The following is a 12022-nucleotide window of genomic DNA, read 5'->3' as shown; positions in this document are numbered from 1 at the left end:
AGTCGGATGGGGCTCGGGGTTATGTTGACGACAACTAGGAGGGTTTGAGGGAGGTGTCACCGGAGAAAAGAGGTCGTCGACTAAGGGAGACTCCTGGAGAGCGAGGTCAAAGAGGGACAACGATGGGGAGATCGTCGATGCAGTCACCGACGACTCTAGTCGTAGCTGGCCGCTGGGAAAATGAGAGGAGACACAGAGAGAGGGGTTCTCAAGGTCGTCGGGGTGTCTGCCAGACACAGGGAGGAGGAGGTGGCTGGGGTGGTTGCCAGAGAGCGGTAGGTGGTCGGGGCGGTCGTCAGAGAGTGGTAGTTGGTCGGGGTGAGCAACGTGTGTGTGTGTGTGTGAGAGAGAGAGAGAGAGAGAGAGAGAGAGAAGAGTTAATTTCGTGCCTTAGATGAGCATTTTACATCAAAAATTAGCGACAGATTCACGACAAAAAAATTCCCTCACCAACACCGATGCTACTTAGAGACAGATTCACGACGGAAACATTTCATCGCAAACACCATCGCTAATTAGCGATGGAGTAGCAATGGGAAAAAGCCATCGCTAATCTGTCGCTAAGTTGTGACATAGTTTGTGATGGATGTAATTTCGTCGCTAATCCCACAACTAAATCAAATTTTAGGGATGACTCATTTTCTCGTCGCAAAATTATGATGAATTATTTCTGTAGCTAATTGGCATTTTTCTTATAGTGTACTATCATGATTGATTCATCAAGTCAAGATAACATTCAACATCTCCTCTAATGTAGCAGACTATTATTGTGTAAAACGATATACAGTTATCCTTGACAGTGTGTAAATGTAATTTGTTGTTATCTATATGTAACTCTTGTACATTGATAACCAGATATATATAACAAGTCCTGCACTCATGTGTACAGTGAGTTTTAAGCAGGTTTTCTCTATTATCGTTGTTAAGCACATCTTCTCCATTATTGTTATATTTTCATCAGGTTTCCTTGTCTATCGTTATTCTTTCATGGTATCAGAGCCTAAAGCTCCCCTTAGCGTTCCAATGGCTTCCAGCATTGCTGCAACCCGGTAGAATGTCGTTGCAAGTCTTGTATCAATCAAGTTGAACAGAAAAAACTACCTTCTCTGGAGAACTCAACTAGAGTCAGTCACGATGAGCCAAGATCTTCTCAGATTTATAGATGGCTCCTCTCCTGAACCTTTTGAGTTCGTCCTCTTAGAAGGTGGGAAACAAAAAGCAAATCCTAAATTTTATATCTGGCGCAAGTCCGACCAACTTGCTTTAAACTGGATCAAAGCCACAGTCTCTGAGTCCGTGCTTAGTCAAATTATGAGAACCAAAACTGCACGAGAATTCTGGGTCATGCTAGAGAAGTCACATGGTTCTCAATCGCCACTGAGGATCATGCTCTTAAAGAAGGATCTTATCTTTATTAAGAAAGACAACATGGGCATGGACACCTATCTAAATAAAATCAAAATTTTGGTTGATTCTCTTGCTGCTGCAAATAGGCCTGTTGATGACATCGATCTCGTCCAAATCTCTCTCAATGGTCTTTCCATCAAATATGAGAACTTTGTTACCTCAATTACTACCAGAACCATTTGTCACTCATTTGCTGATTTGTATGATCTCCTGGTTAATTAGGAAAGGAGAGTCACCATGCTTCATCCCAAACAAGTAGAAAACCAAGAATCGACTCAAACTACTTTAACGACCTCTCGAGAAAGAGGTCGCGAATGTGGTCCCAATAGGGTCATTGGAACCAGGTCGTGGTTTAGACAGGGTTCCTTAGAAAATTTTAATCCACTCTCCAACAATCCCAACAATCAACGGTCCCCTACCATCTGTCAATACTACGACAAGCAAGGTCATGTTGTGAAAAACTACTGGGACATTCTCAAAGCCTTTTTTGCTATGTCACTACAACCATCGACTGGTGACCATTGGTATCCTGACACTGGTGCCACCAATCATCTGACCATGGATGACCAACAATCTGCAAATAAATCATTCTATCAGAGCAATGACTCTATTATGATCAAGAATGGTAAGATGTTACCCATCTCTCATGTTGGTGATTTAGTTTTATCTTCTAAAGGCTCTTTATTTGATTTAAAGAATGTCCTTTATGTGCCTGACATTGCCAAGAATTTATTGTCTGTGAGAAAATTCACTGAGGATAATGATTGTGTCTTCGAATTCACTTCATTTGAAGTTTTTGTCAAGAATCGATAGATAGGCAAGATTCTTCTTAAAGGACCGAAAACTACCACGAGACTCTACCCAATTAAGGCGAGTGGCACCTCAATGATGGCAGCCTATGTAGGACTTACAACTACATTTGATCTTTGGCACAAGCATCTCATGCATGCAAATAAGAAGATTGTTTCTTTCCTTAAAACCAATAATGTCATTTCTTTTAATAATAATAAGAGTACCACAGTTTGTGAGCACTGTCTTGTAGGAAAAGTCAGAAAACTTTCATTTAGACATTCTTTCTCATGTAGCTCACAACCCCTTGAACTTTTGCATGTCGATGTCTGGGGCATGCTCCTGTTATCTCTAGTGACAATTTTCGGTTATATCATTTAATTGTAGATGATTTTAGTCATTTTTCATGGCTCCTTCCCTTGAGAACCAAATTTCAATTGTTTGACTGCTTCAAAGGTTTCAAATCTATTGTGGAAAGACAAGTTGGGTTTTGCATTAAATCTTTTCAATCCAATAATGGTGGTGAGTTCACCAATGGTGAGTTCGAGACTTATCTTCAAAGTAATTGTATTTTTTATCGCTTTTTCTGCCCTCACATGCCCGAACAAAATTGGTTGGTTAAGTGGAAGCACATGCATGTTGTGAAAATGGGTCTCAGCCTCTTAACTGGCACTTTCTTACCCTATGGCTTCTGGGTTGATGCCTTTCGAACTACAACCTATCTTATCAACTGTTTAACTACACTAGTACTTAACCATAAAACCCCTTACAACCTTCTTCTCAACCAATCCATGTCTATCAACATCTTTGTATTTTTGGATGTGTTTGCTATCCACTTGTGACCCCCTACATCTCCACCAAGTTTCAACCGAAAACTAAATCTTGTATCTTTCTCGGTTACCTTCCTCGTCATAAGGGTTATATTTGTTTTCATCCTCCAACCTCTCGCATCTATGTTACTCATCATGTGCTCTTTGACGAGTCTCTCTCTGCTCCACCTGATCTTTTCTCACCTGTCTCTATGCCTGACCTTGCATAGTGGGGTGTTTCCCCCATGATGTTTTTGGTCAACCCCTCACCCTCCTTTGATGCTCTCACCTCATCGCTCGCTACCGACCCCCGCTTGATCCCTCCTCCTCCCCAACGTCTCCTACCTCCGGTTCCACTGCGCCTTATTCACCTAGTTCTCCTTTAGTCGTTTATGTCTCTCCTAGCCCATTGGTACTCTCTTCTGAGTTCGTCCCGTTCATCTCAATCCAACCTATCACACTTCATCTTTATCACACTCATCAAATGGTAACTCGTTCCATGACGGGCTCGCTTAAACCTAAGTCTCCCTCTGCATCTTTATACCACATTTCTTACACTGCCTTCAATTCCCAGCTTCTCGAGCCTGAGCCCACTACCTACAGGCAAGTCATCAAGCATTCTCATTGGCACTCTGCCATGGATGATGAATACAATGCTCTCTTGCAAAATTGTACCTGACATCTTATTCCTCAATAATCACAGTTTAATGTTGTCAGTTCTAAGTGAGTGTATCGCATCAAACAACATGCAAATAGGTCTATTGCTCGTTACAAGGCTCGCCTTGTGGCCAAAGGTTTTTATCAGGAGGAAGGGGTTGATTTCTATGAGACCTACAGTCTCGTTGTTAAGCCAACCACCATTCACATGGTTTTGTCTCTTGCGATCTCCTTCAAGTGGTATATTCATCAACTGGACCTCAACAATGCCTTTCTTAATGGCTTCCTGGATGAATTCGTTTATATGAGTCAATCCGTTATCTATATGTAACTCTTGTACATTGATAACCGAATATATATAACAAGTTCTGCACTCACGTGTACAGTGAGTTTCAAGCAGGTTTTCTCTATTATCGATGTTAAGCACATCTTCTTCATTATTGTTATCTTTTCATCAGGTTTCCTTGTCTATCGTTAGTCTTTGAGAGATGGATGGTGGGGAGATTGGTGTTGGAGAGTGTAAATCACCATTTTCTCTTTGTAGAAAATATTTCTTCACTTCTTTTCCTGGAGAAATATTTTCTGTCAAAAAGTGTACTTATCAGGAAAAAACTCTCTTAGCGAATTTTTCTCACTTAAAAAGGCCAGAAAACTGTACAAAATTTTCACTTTATATTATTTTTCCTACTTTCAATTGTGCCCTTAGATGTGAATTAAAACTGACACATTAATGTCAGTTCTTTCCTTTTGAATAAGATATATTTGCACATGAAAAGGCTGGCAATAAGTTGAGAGAGACAAGTTATACATTTTGTCACTTTGTATAAAATTATTGGGTATGAATATGCCAAACACTTACCATAAGTTAGGGTGGTACACTACCATCATAGAAGCACTCGTTGGTGAAATGTGCATCTCCATGGCTACCGGGCAATCATCTCCAAGAGTACCCTGAATAGGAACCTCTCTCAATCATTTTTATTTCAGATTAAGAAGAAATGGAAGCGCTTTTCTCTCTATTCTATAGATTAGGGGCACAAATGGGTTTAATATATCTTATATTTTTTTTTAGAGAACCCGGATATCCGAATATCTTATATAAATTTGATATGTTCGTTCTTTGTTTGGTGCTGCTGGTTTATACTTGCATGGTGGTACACTTTAATAAGAAAAATGGGGGCCACTTTCAACGAAGTTTTCATTGCCTCGAGTCTTTCAAGCTTACCTTCTTATTAGACATCTTTCACCTGGTTAAGATCCCAGGATGTGAACTGGTTACTACCTCTGTTTAGAGCTGATTCATCTTCTTTTCAAGCTTTATTGGCTGAGTCCTCTTCAACCTAAGACTGTATTATCTATTTATTATTAATAAGAAAATTATAATATATTGTTTTGAGATACAATTCTTAAGATAAGATCCTAAAATTGAGTTAACAGGATGAAGCTTTTAATTTACCTTCAAAACAAATTTTTTGAAAAATAATTACGAAAAAACTGCACCTAAAGTTTTGGCCATGTTTTAAAGACATACCTAAATTTTGGCAATTGCCGCATGCATTTAGTGGCAACTTTAACAGAAGTAAACCTTAAGTTTTTTTAATTAACCATGAAAAAATTTGTGTGTGTGTGTGTGTGTTTTTTTTTTTGTTTTGCTCAAAGTTTAAGTTCATTTAACAACTAAAACAACAATAAAAATATGTTATTATTATCGTCTTTAGTGTTGGTTTCAGCATTAGTATCACATTAAATAAATTAAGAGGAAGAAAAATCAACAACATGTGTGCCATCTAGGGGTGTCAACAGGTCAGTTTGATTCGGACTCAGTTGGAACCAGACCCAAATCTGATTTGAGATGATGGTAGACCCAAACCTGAACCTGATTTGAGATGATGGTACTTGGTTTGGACCCGGGTCTAATCAGACTCACCATAAGACAAACCATACCCGGAACCTACTCTTAAAACACAAATCAAGCATGCGCGTTTGCGATTGAGCATGTCGGCATTGACATCAGCTGGTCTGTTGCCATTGTTAACGGCTTCAAATTTCTAAAGAGCAATTCACAAAGAACTGCCAAATTTATAATTATTTACAGAAAGCTACCTAATATTTTCTTAATTACATTTAACTGGTTAATGTTTGTAGTTTTTTTTTCAAAAAAACACATGCTTGTCATTCGGTTGGCCTTTATTTAGTCAAACAATAAAATACCTTTATTGCTGATTTCTTTAACAAAAAATTAGGCTGGGAAACGAGATGAGCGGCTCTTGGTTCAGCTCATGCTTGACCGTTCAAACTTGAAAATGAGCTCACAGCAAGCTGAACATGAACTATACTCATTCAGCTCAGCTTGAGTGATACGGGCTTATTAAGTATATATATATATATATATATATATATATATATATATATATATATATATATATATATATATATATATATATATATATATATATATATATCATAGTGTACTGCAAGATAAATAGTTGAATTGTTTGGCTTGCAAGCGGCAGGTTTTGAGTTGAAACCCTATTACTTCCAACTTCTAAAATTCTTTTCTCATAAATTAGTAAGCTTGAGCTTCGCCCAATACTTCTATATGCTTTCAAATGATTTATATTTGTTAGTAAACTAACATTGTCAAAACAAGAACTTTATGTGAGAGTAGAAGCCCCAAAGGAAGAATTAGGTATTTTTTTGATCGGAGACAATAGTATTTTGCTTTGGAAATGAAAAATCTATCCACCCGATTTTTATCAATTTGCAAATTCTTCCTCATCTAATTAAAAGGATGAAATTGACTGATAGTATGACAATACTCAGAAAAAAAAATTATAATAATGATGTTTTATAATTTCTACCTCCACCGGTATTGAAAATCCATTCAGATAAATTAGATGGTCAAGTGTAATAATCCTTTCACTGAGGGTGGTTTTGAAATAAGTTTTAAGTTAGGTAGCTTTTTGTAAATCACTCTTTCTGAAATTTCTCCAAGGGTTGATGGAATGAGGACACTTCTGGAATATTCGAGAAAGCATATCGTGATTCCCACTGACAGGGTCCTCCGTAATTTTTCAAATACTTTCAGATCGTATGCCAACGTTCTCAGCAAACGAACTTATTATGAATACCCTTGAAGTTTGCCCAAATAACGAAAACACCACTATTTTAATCCTCAACTCCCGCCAAGTTAAGCTCGCGGGTTTAGAACCGGACCATAATCAGGTCGAACTCCATTCATTGACCCAACACTAGGTTAATAACCGGGCCAGGTCAAAATAGCTTAATAACTAAGAAATTTTATACCAATCCCCTGTTTGAGTTTGACCCGAGTTTCGATTGAGATCTGCAGTTTTTCAATGTAAAAAACTTAAAAAATATTATTTTAACACCTATGAAATGGGTCTCGTTTATGTAATTCTTATCCGATCTGGTTGAACCGATTCAATACCTGCATCACTTAGTTGGACATGGGTTTGAATTTTAGCAGGGTCCGACCCATGTTATGTTGTTTGGACATGCAAAACATTTTTGTCTCAAAAGCATATCTACCTTTTTTATATGTTATTTTATTATAAAAGCATTGTAGGCAACATTGGCATATGAATTATTGTGGGTCTCAAGATATTCCTCTGTACACACCGAAACACGTGAATTTGTGTTTTGGGGAGAACACACAACACTCTCCCCTTAAAGGGCATAAAGCAAGAAAAACATAAGAAAAGTGAAGTAAAAAAATAAATTGTATGGATCTTTTGACTCTTTCAAATGAAAAACTTTTTCATTGAGTGAGTTTTTCTAAAAAGTACACTTTTTGATAATAAATATTCTTTAAGAAAATTTATCTTTACACTCTTCCTAATCACCACCACCACCACCAACCTCCTCCTTTCTCTCATTTTTTCATATTTTTCCACTCTGTTTTTCTCATGCTACACAAACAAGCTAAAAACTTTTTTTTAAAAAAATCTCATATCAAAAACTTTAGTAAGCAAAATTTTAGTTTCCTATGAGAGTTTTCTCTCTTCCAAACGTGCTTAAAGAATACCAGTTTTTGCCTGTCCTCATGCCGGCACCGAATGGATCCGAAACCACAGACATCCATTCTCTCCCGCGCATCTATAGAATCCCGAGCAGTGGCAGAACCGTAATAACTTCCAACACGAGCACTAATTAATATCAGTACCGCCTTGCACGATCGAGTAGGATGTCGAGGAGGCCACTAAAACGAACGAAACACTATAAAACGAAATACACGTTCAGGACTCATCGAAACGAACCTGAACCGCGCTCTCGTTCTTCTCCGTTTGAACTCTCCGTCATCATCTTCTTCTTCTTCTTCTTCCTTCTCCGTAAAACACATTCTCTCTAGAGAAGAAAGAAGAGGCGAGGAGCCGGCGATCCGATGGCGATCGTCGTCCTCTTCTTGCTGGCGGTGGCTGGAATGCTGCCGTCTTCCGGCGGGCAACCGATTGCGTCGGCCCCTCCACCGCCGCCGAGGGACACCTGCAACGGAATATTTCTCCAGTACGACTTCCAGGCGAACTGGCGCGTCTACCCCTACGTCGGCAACACTTCCGATCAGGGCTACGCCTTCCAGGCCACCCTGACGCTGCTCAACACGGGCGTTCGCACCCTCAAGTCGTGGCGAGCCTTCGTCGGGTTCCGGCACCGCGAGGTCCTCGTCTCGGCCTCCGGCGCCGTGCTCTCCGACGGGACCGACCTCCCCGCAGACGTCGGCAACGGCACGTTTCTCTCCGGCTTCCCCGTCACGGACCTCGAGACCGCCATCGAGACTGCGGGCGACTACAACCTTATCATGGCGACGATCGTGTTCAAGGGGGCGGAGTTCGGCGTCGCGCCGCCGGATGTGCCAATGCCCTCCAACATCAGCCTCGCCAACGATGGGTACTCCTGCCCTCTGCCTACCTTTCAAGGTGCTGCTCTGTTCTTCTTCTTCTTCTTCTTCTTCTTCTTCTTCTTCTTCTTCTTCTTCTTCTTCTTCTGTTTGTGTTGTAATTCTCTTGTTTTTCGAACATTTTCTGATTTTCGGACTCTTTTTTGTGTTCTTTTGGGGAGCTTTATGAGGTTTTCTCAGATGGGTTTTGCTGATTTTTTGGCTAACAAGTTCCCTAAAAAAAAGAAAATTTTTTTTGTCTGTGAAGTTCAGTTTTTTCTTTCCTAGATGGGTTTGTTTGCTTCGAAAAAAAAGGGGATTTTGTTCGGTTTTCTTTAGATTTTGTGAATTGAGGGAAGATGGTGAAAGTTGTGATTTATTTTTTGTTCTTTTGAGTGTTGGTTTGTGTTACTGTGGTGTTTCTTTTCGTTGGAGTATTCGGCTGAACTATATGCCTAGCATGAACCTCTTCCTTATGTTCTTGAAGAGAATTGATTTAGAAGAAGAAATCAGAGGTTTGAGTGCAAAAAATGAGTACTTCCTTGGTCTTTTTATGGTCTTTATTATCGATCAGAGGGAAATTATGGAAATTAGGAATTCTTGTTCTTTAGCTTTTATGCTGTAGCTGTGTGCCTACCGTGGATGTTTTATGACGATCGGTAATAGATAGGTTTGGAAGAGTTCAGGTGTGCACTTAATGTATACTCGGCGTATTGTTGATGATGGAAACAGAATAGAGTGAAAAGAAATTATAGGTAAGATGGACTTGAATGGTGGTTTAGTTGTGTTTTGCCTTTCTTCTTTTCCTGTTTAGTTGTGTTTTGATGTGTGTGTGTGTGTTGATTTTGTTGGTAGGTTGCTATAAAAATTGTGGTTTCTGTAGTCCACAAGGGCTCCGCTCATCTGGTAGGGGCGACTTGTGAATGCCACCAAGTTGATGAGAGGTCACAAGTTCTAAACCCATGGGTCGCGTCCCTAGCTGCAACGTGGAAGCTGGGTGTACTTCCCGGTGGGCATGGGGACATCAAGGGTTTTATTAACTGGAGGCCAGCCAATGTGCGGTCGGTGATGGGGGTTTTCCCTTGGATTAACAAAAAAAAATTGTGGTTTCCGTTGGCTTTATGCAAAAAGTGATGTCATTATTGATGGAGAGATCAAAGCTAGGAAAGATTTTTGCAGTGAAAAGAAAAAGTTGAATTGCTCAACTAATCCAAAATTTTGATCATTGACCTCTACGATCTCTTTTTCTAATTGAAGATTCTGTATACTAGAATGATTTCAATCTGAATCTAACAGAGTTTTTTTCGTTAGATTTAGCATAAAAGGCTTACAGAACGAAGGATACTAGCATTTATTTTGATTTTCTAAAGCATGGCAATGCATAGATTATTTCCTTTCTAAAGGGATGGATGGTGATCTTGGATTTCTTTGATTTTTTCTTTTTCAGGCAATCGGACAATGTATGTGTGTTGTCTGTATGATGGAAATACGAAGTTCAACCTAACTGATGTTGTTGAGTTCTTGCCTCGCCAGAATGGTGATCTCACGATTGATTATGATGTGATTCAGGCCTATGATAGCAGCTATTTGGCACAGGTTACAATGTCAAATAACAACCCATTGGGTCGTTTGGATGATTGGAAATTGTCATGGCATTGGATGAGAGGTGAATTTATGAACAGCATGAGAGGAGCTTATACTTTGCTAACAGATGCATCTGACTGCATCAATGGCCCACAAGGTGCCTATTACCAAAACATTGATTTTTCTAAAGTTATGAACTGTCAAAGGGTGCCCATCATTGTCGATCTTCCTCCAACCAGATACAATGACAGCACTGTTGGACTCATTCCATATTGTTGTCGGAACGGGACGATTTTACCGCATGTTATGGATCCATCCAAATCCAAATCTGTCTTTCAAGTCCAGGTGTTCAAGATACCACCTGATAATAATAGGACCGTCTTATATCCTCCTCAGAGTTGGAAGATCAGTGGCAACCTCAACCCTGACTACCAATGTGGACTTCCCATTAGAGTCAGTCCAACTCTATTCCCTGATCCTAGTGGTCTTCAGTCATCTACAGCTGCCATAGCAAGTTGGCAGGTGGTTTGCAACATTACCAAAGCTAACACATCTCCCCGATGCTGTGTTTCTTTCTCTGCATACTATGATGATTCTGTTGTTCCATGCAAGACTTGTGCCTGTGGTTGTCCTGATAATTCCACTTGCAATCCAAATGCTCCTGCCTTGCTTCTTCCATCTGAGGCCCTTCTTGTTCCCTTTGACAACAGAACCGCAAAAGCACGGGCATGGGCTGATATCAAGCACTTCAGTGTACCTAACCCAATGCCATGTGGTGATAATTGTGGAGTTAGCATCAATTGGCATATATACACAGACTATAGTAATGGCTGGACAGCAAGAATCACTCTCTTCAATTGGGAAGGTACCAATTTTCCAGATTGGTTCACTGCAGTTGAGATGGCCAAGGCTTTTCCTGGTTATGAAGCCATGTATTCATTTAACGGAACCACCTCACCTGAACTCAACAATACCATCTTCATGCAAGGATTGCCTGGCCTTACTTATCTTATGGCAAAGGACACAAGAAGCAACCCACCTGTCCCAGGAAAGCTTCAAACTGTGATTTCTTTCACGAAGAAGCTAACACCAGGTATAGATGTAGCTGCTGGTGATGGATTTCCTAGTAAGGTCTTCTTCAACGGGGAGGAATGCTCTCTGCCCACCACATTTCCTAGAGGAAATGATGCACATATTGCTTCCTCAAAGTGCATGTTCTCGTCCATATTGATTGCTGTTGTGGCTTTCATATTGGTGGATCAGCTTCGGTGATGAATTCTGTGTCATGGTTTCTACTGCTGATTCTTTAATTCTTTCATGCATGAATCCACATCTACAATCTTTGTAGAATTTTGTTTTATGGGTTTTTGTGTTGTCAAAGCTTTTGGCAATAGGCCTGTGCTTCTGAATGTTCTCCATCATTTGGTAGATAATAGACTGAAAACAACGCAAAGTTGTTGGCCTATGTGTATTATGAACAGGACAGAAATTTACAGGATCATCATTTCTCGTCTTTATTCCTTTTGTACATCAGTAAAATAAGAGCCACATGATAATGGGATACGTGTATGTGATTTTTTTTTCTTTTTCTGAATCTTGTTTGATTGTCCCTTTTGGGCTCTATTGTCATTATGGAATTAGTCTTACGAGTTATCAATGGACGCCTAATTTTGGTTTAGCCATGCTTCGGCCAAAATTTCAATGCTCTCTTGAGCTTAATACAATTGGCAAGATGCTTATATGAAATTGTTTGAACTCATGGAAGAGGTGATTTATGCAAATGGTTTTGCTGGGTACAACAACAACTGATAGATCATTTACATCAAATCACAAGTACATAAGTACAGAATATTTAGACTTTGCATAGTTGGAGGCAACC

General features: G+C 39.7%; 1 pseudogene across 1 annotated transcript; it reads left to right on the top strand.

Moving 5' to 3' along the window:
* Window positions 1–8067: 8067 nt before the first annotated feature.
* On the top strand, window positions 8068–11726 carry LOC149833630 (COBRA-like protein 7 pseudogene; annotated as a pseudogene). The gene is made up of 2 exons (XR_016432419.1): window positions 8068–8599; window positions 10007–11726. The product of XR_016432419.1 is annotated as a COBRA-like protein 7 pseudogene (transcript).
* Window positions 11727–12022: the final 296 nt, after the last annotated feature.

Source organism: Nuphar pumila, chromosome 6, assembly GCF_984573655.1.
Source record: "Nuphar pumila chromosome 6, dmNupPumi1.hap1.1, whole genome shotgun sequence".
Classification (NCBI taxonomy): domain Eukaryota; kingdom Viridiplantae; phylum Streptophyta; class Magnoliopsida; order Nymphaeales; family Nymphaeaceae; genus Nuphar; species Nuphar pumila.
Note: the sequence above shows the minus strand (reverse complement) of the source record. Positions and strands in the feature narration are given on the sequence as shown.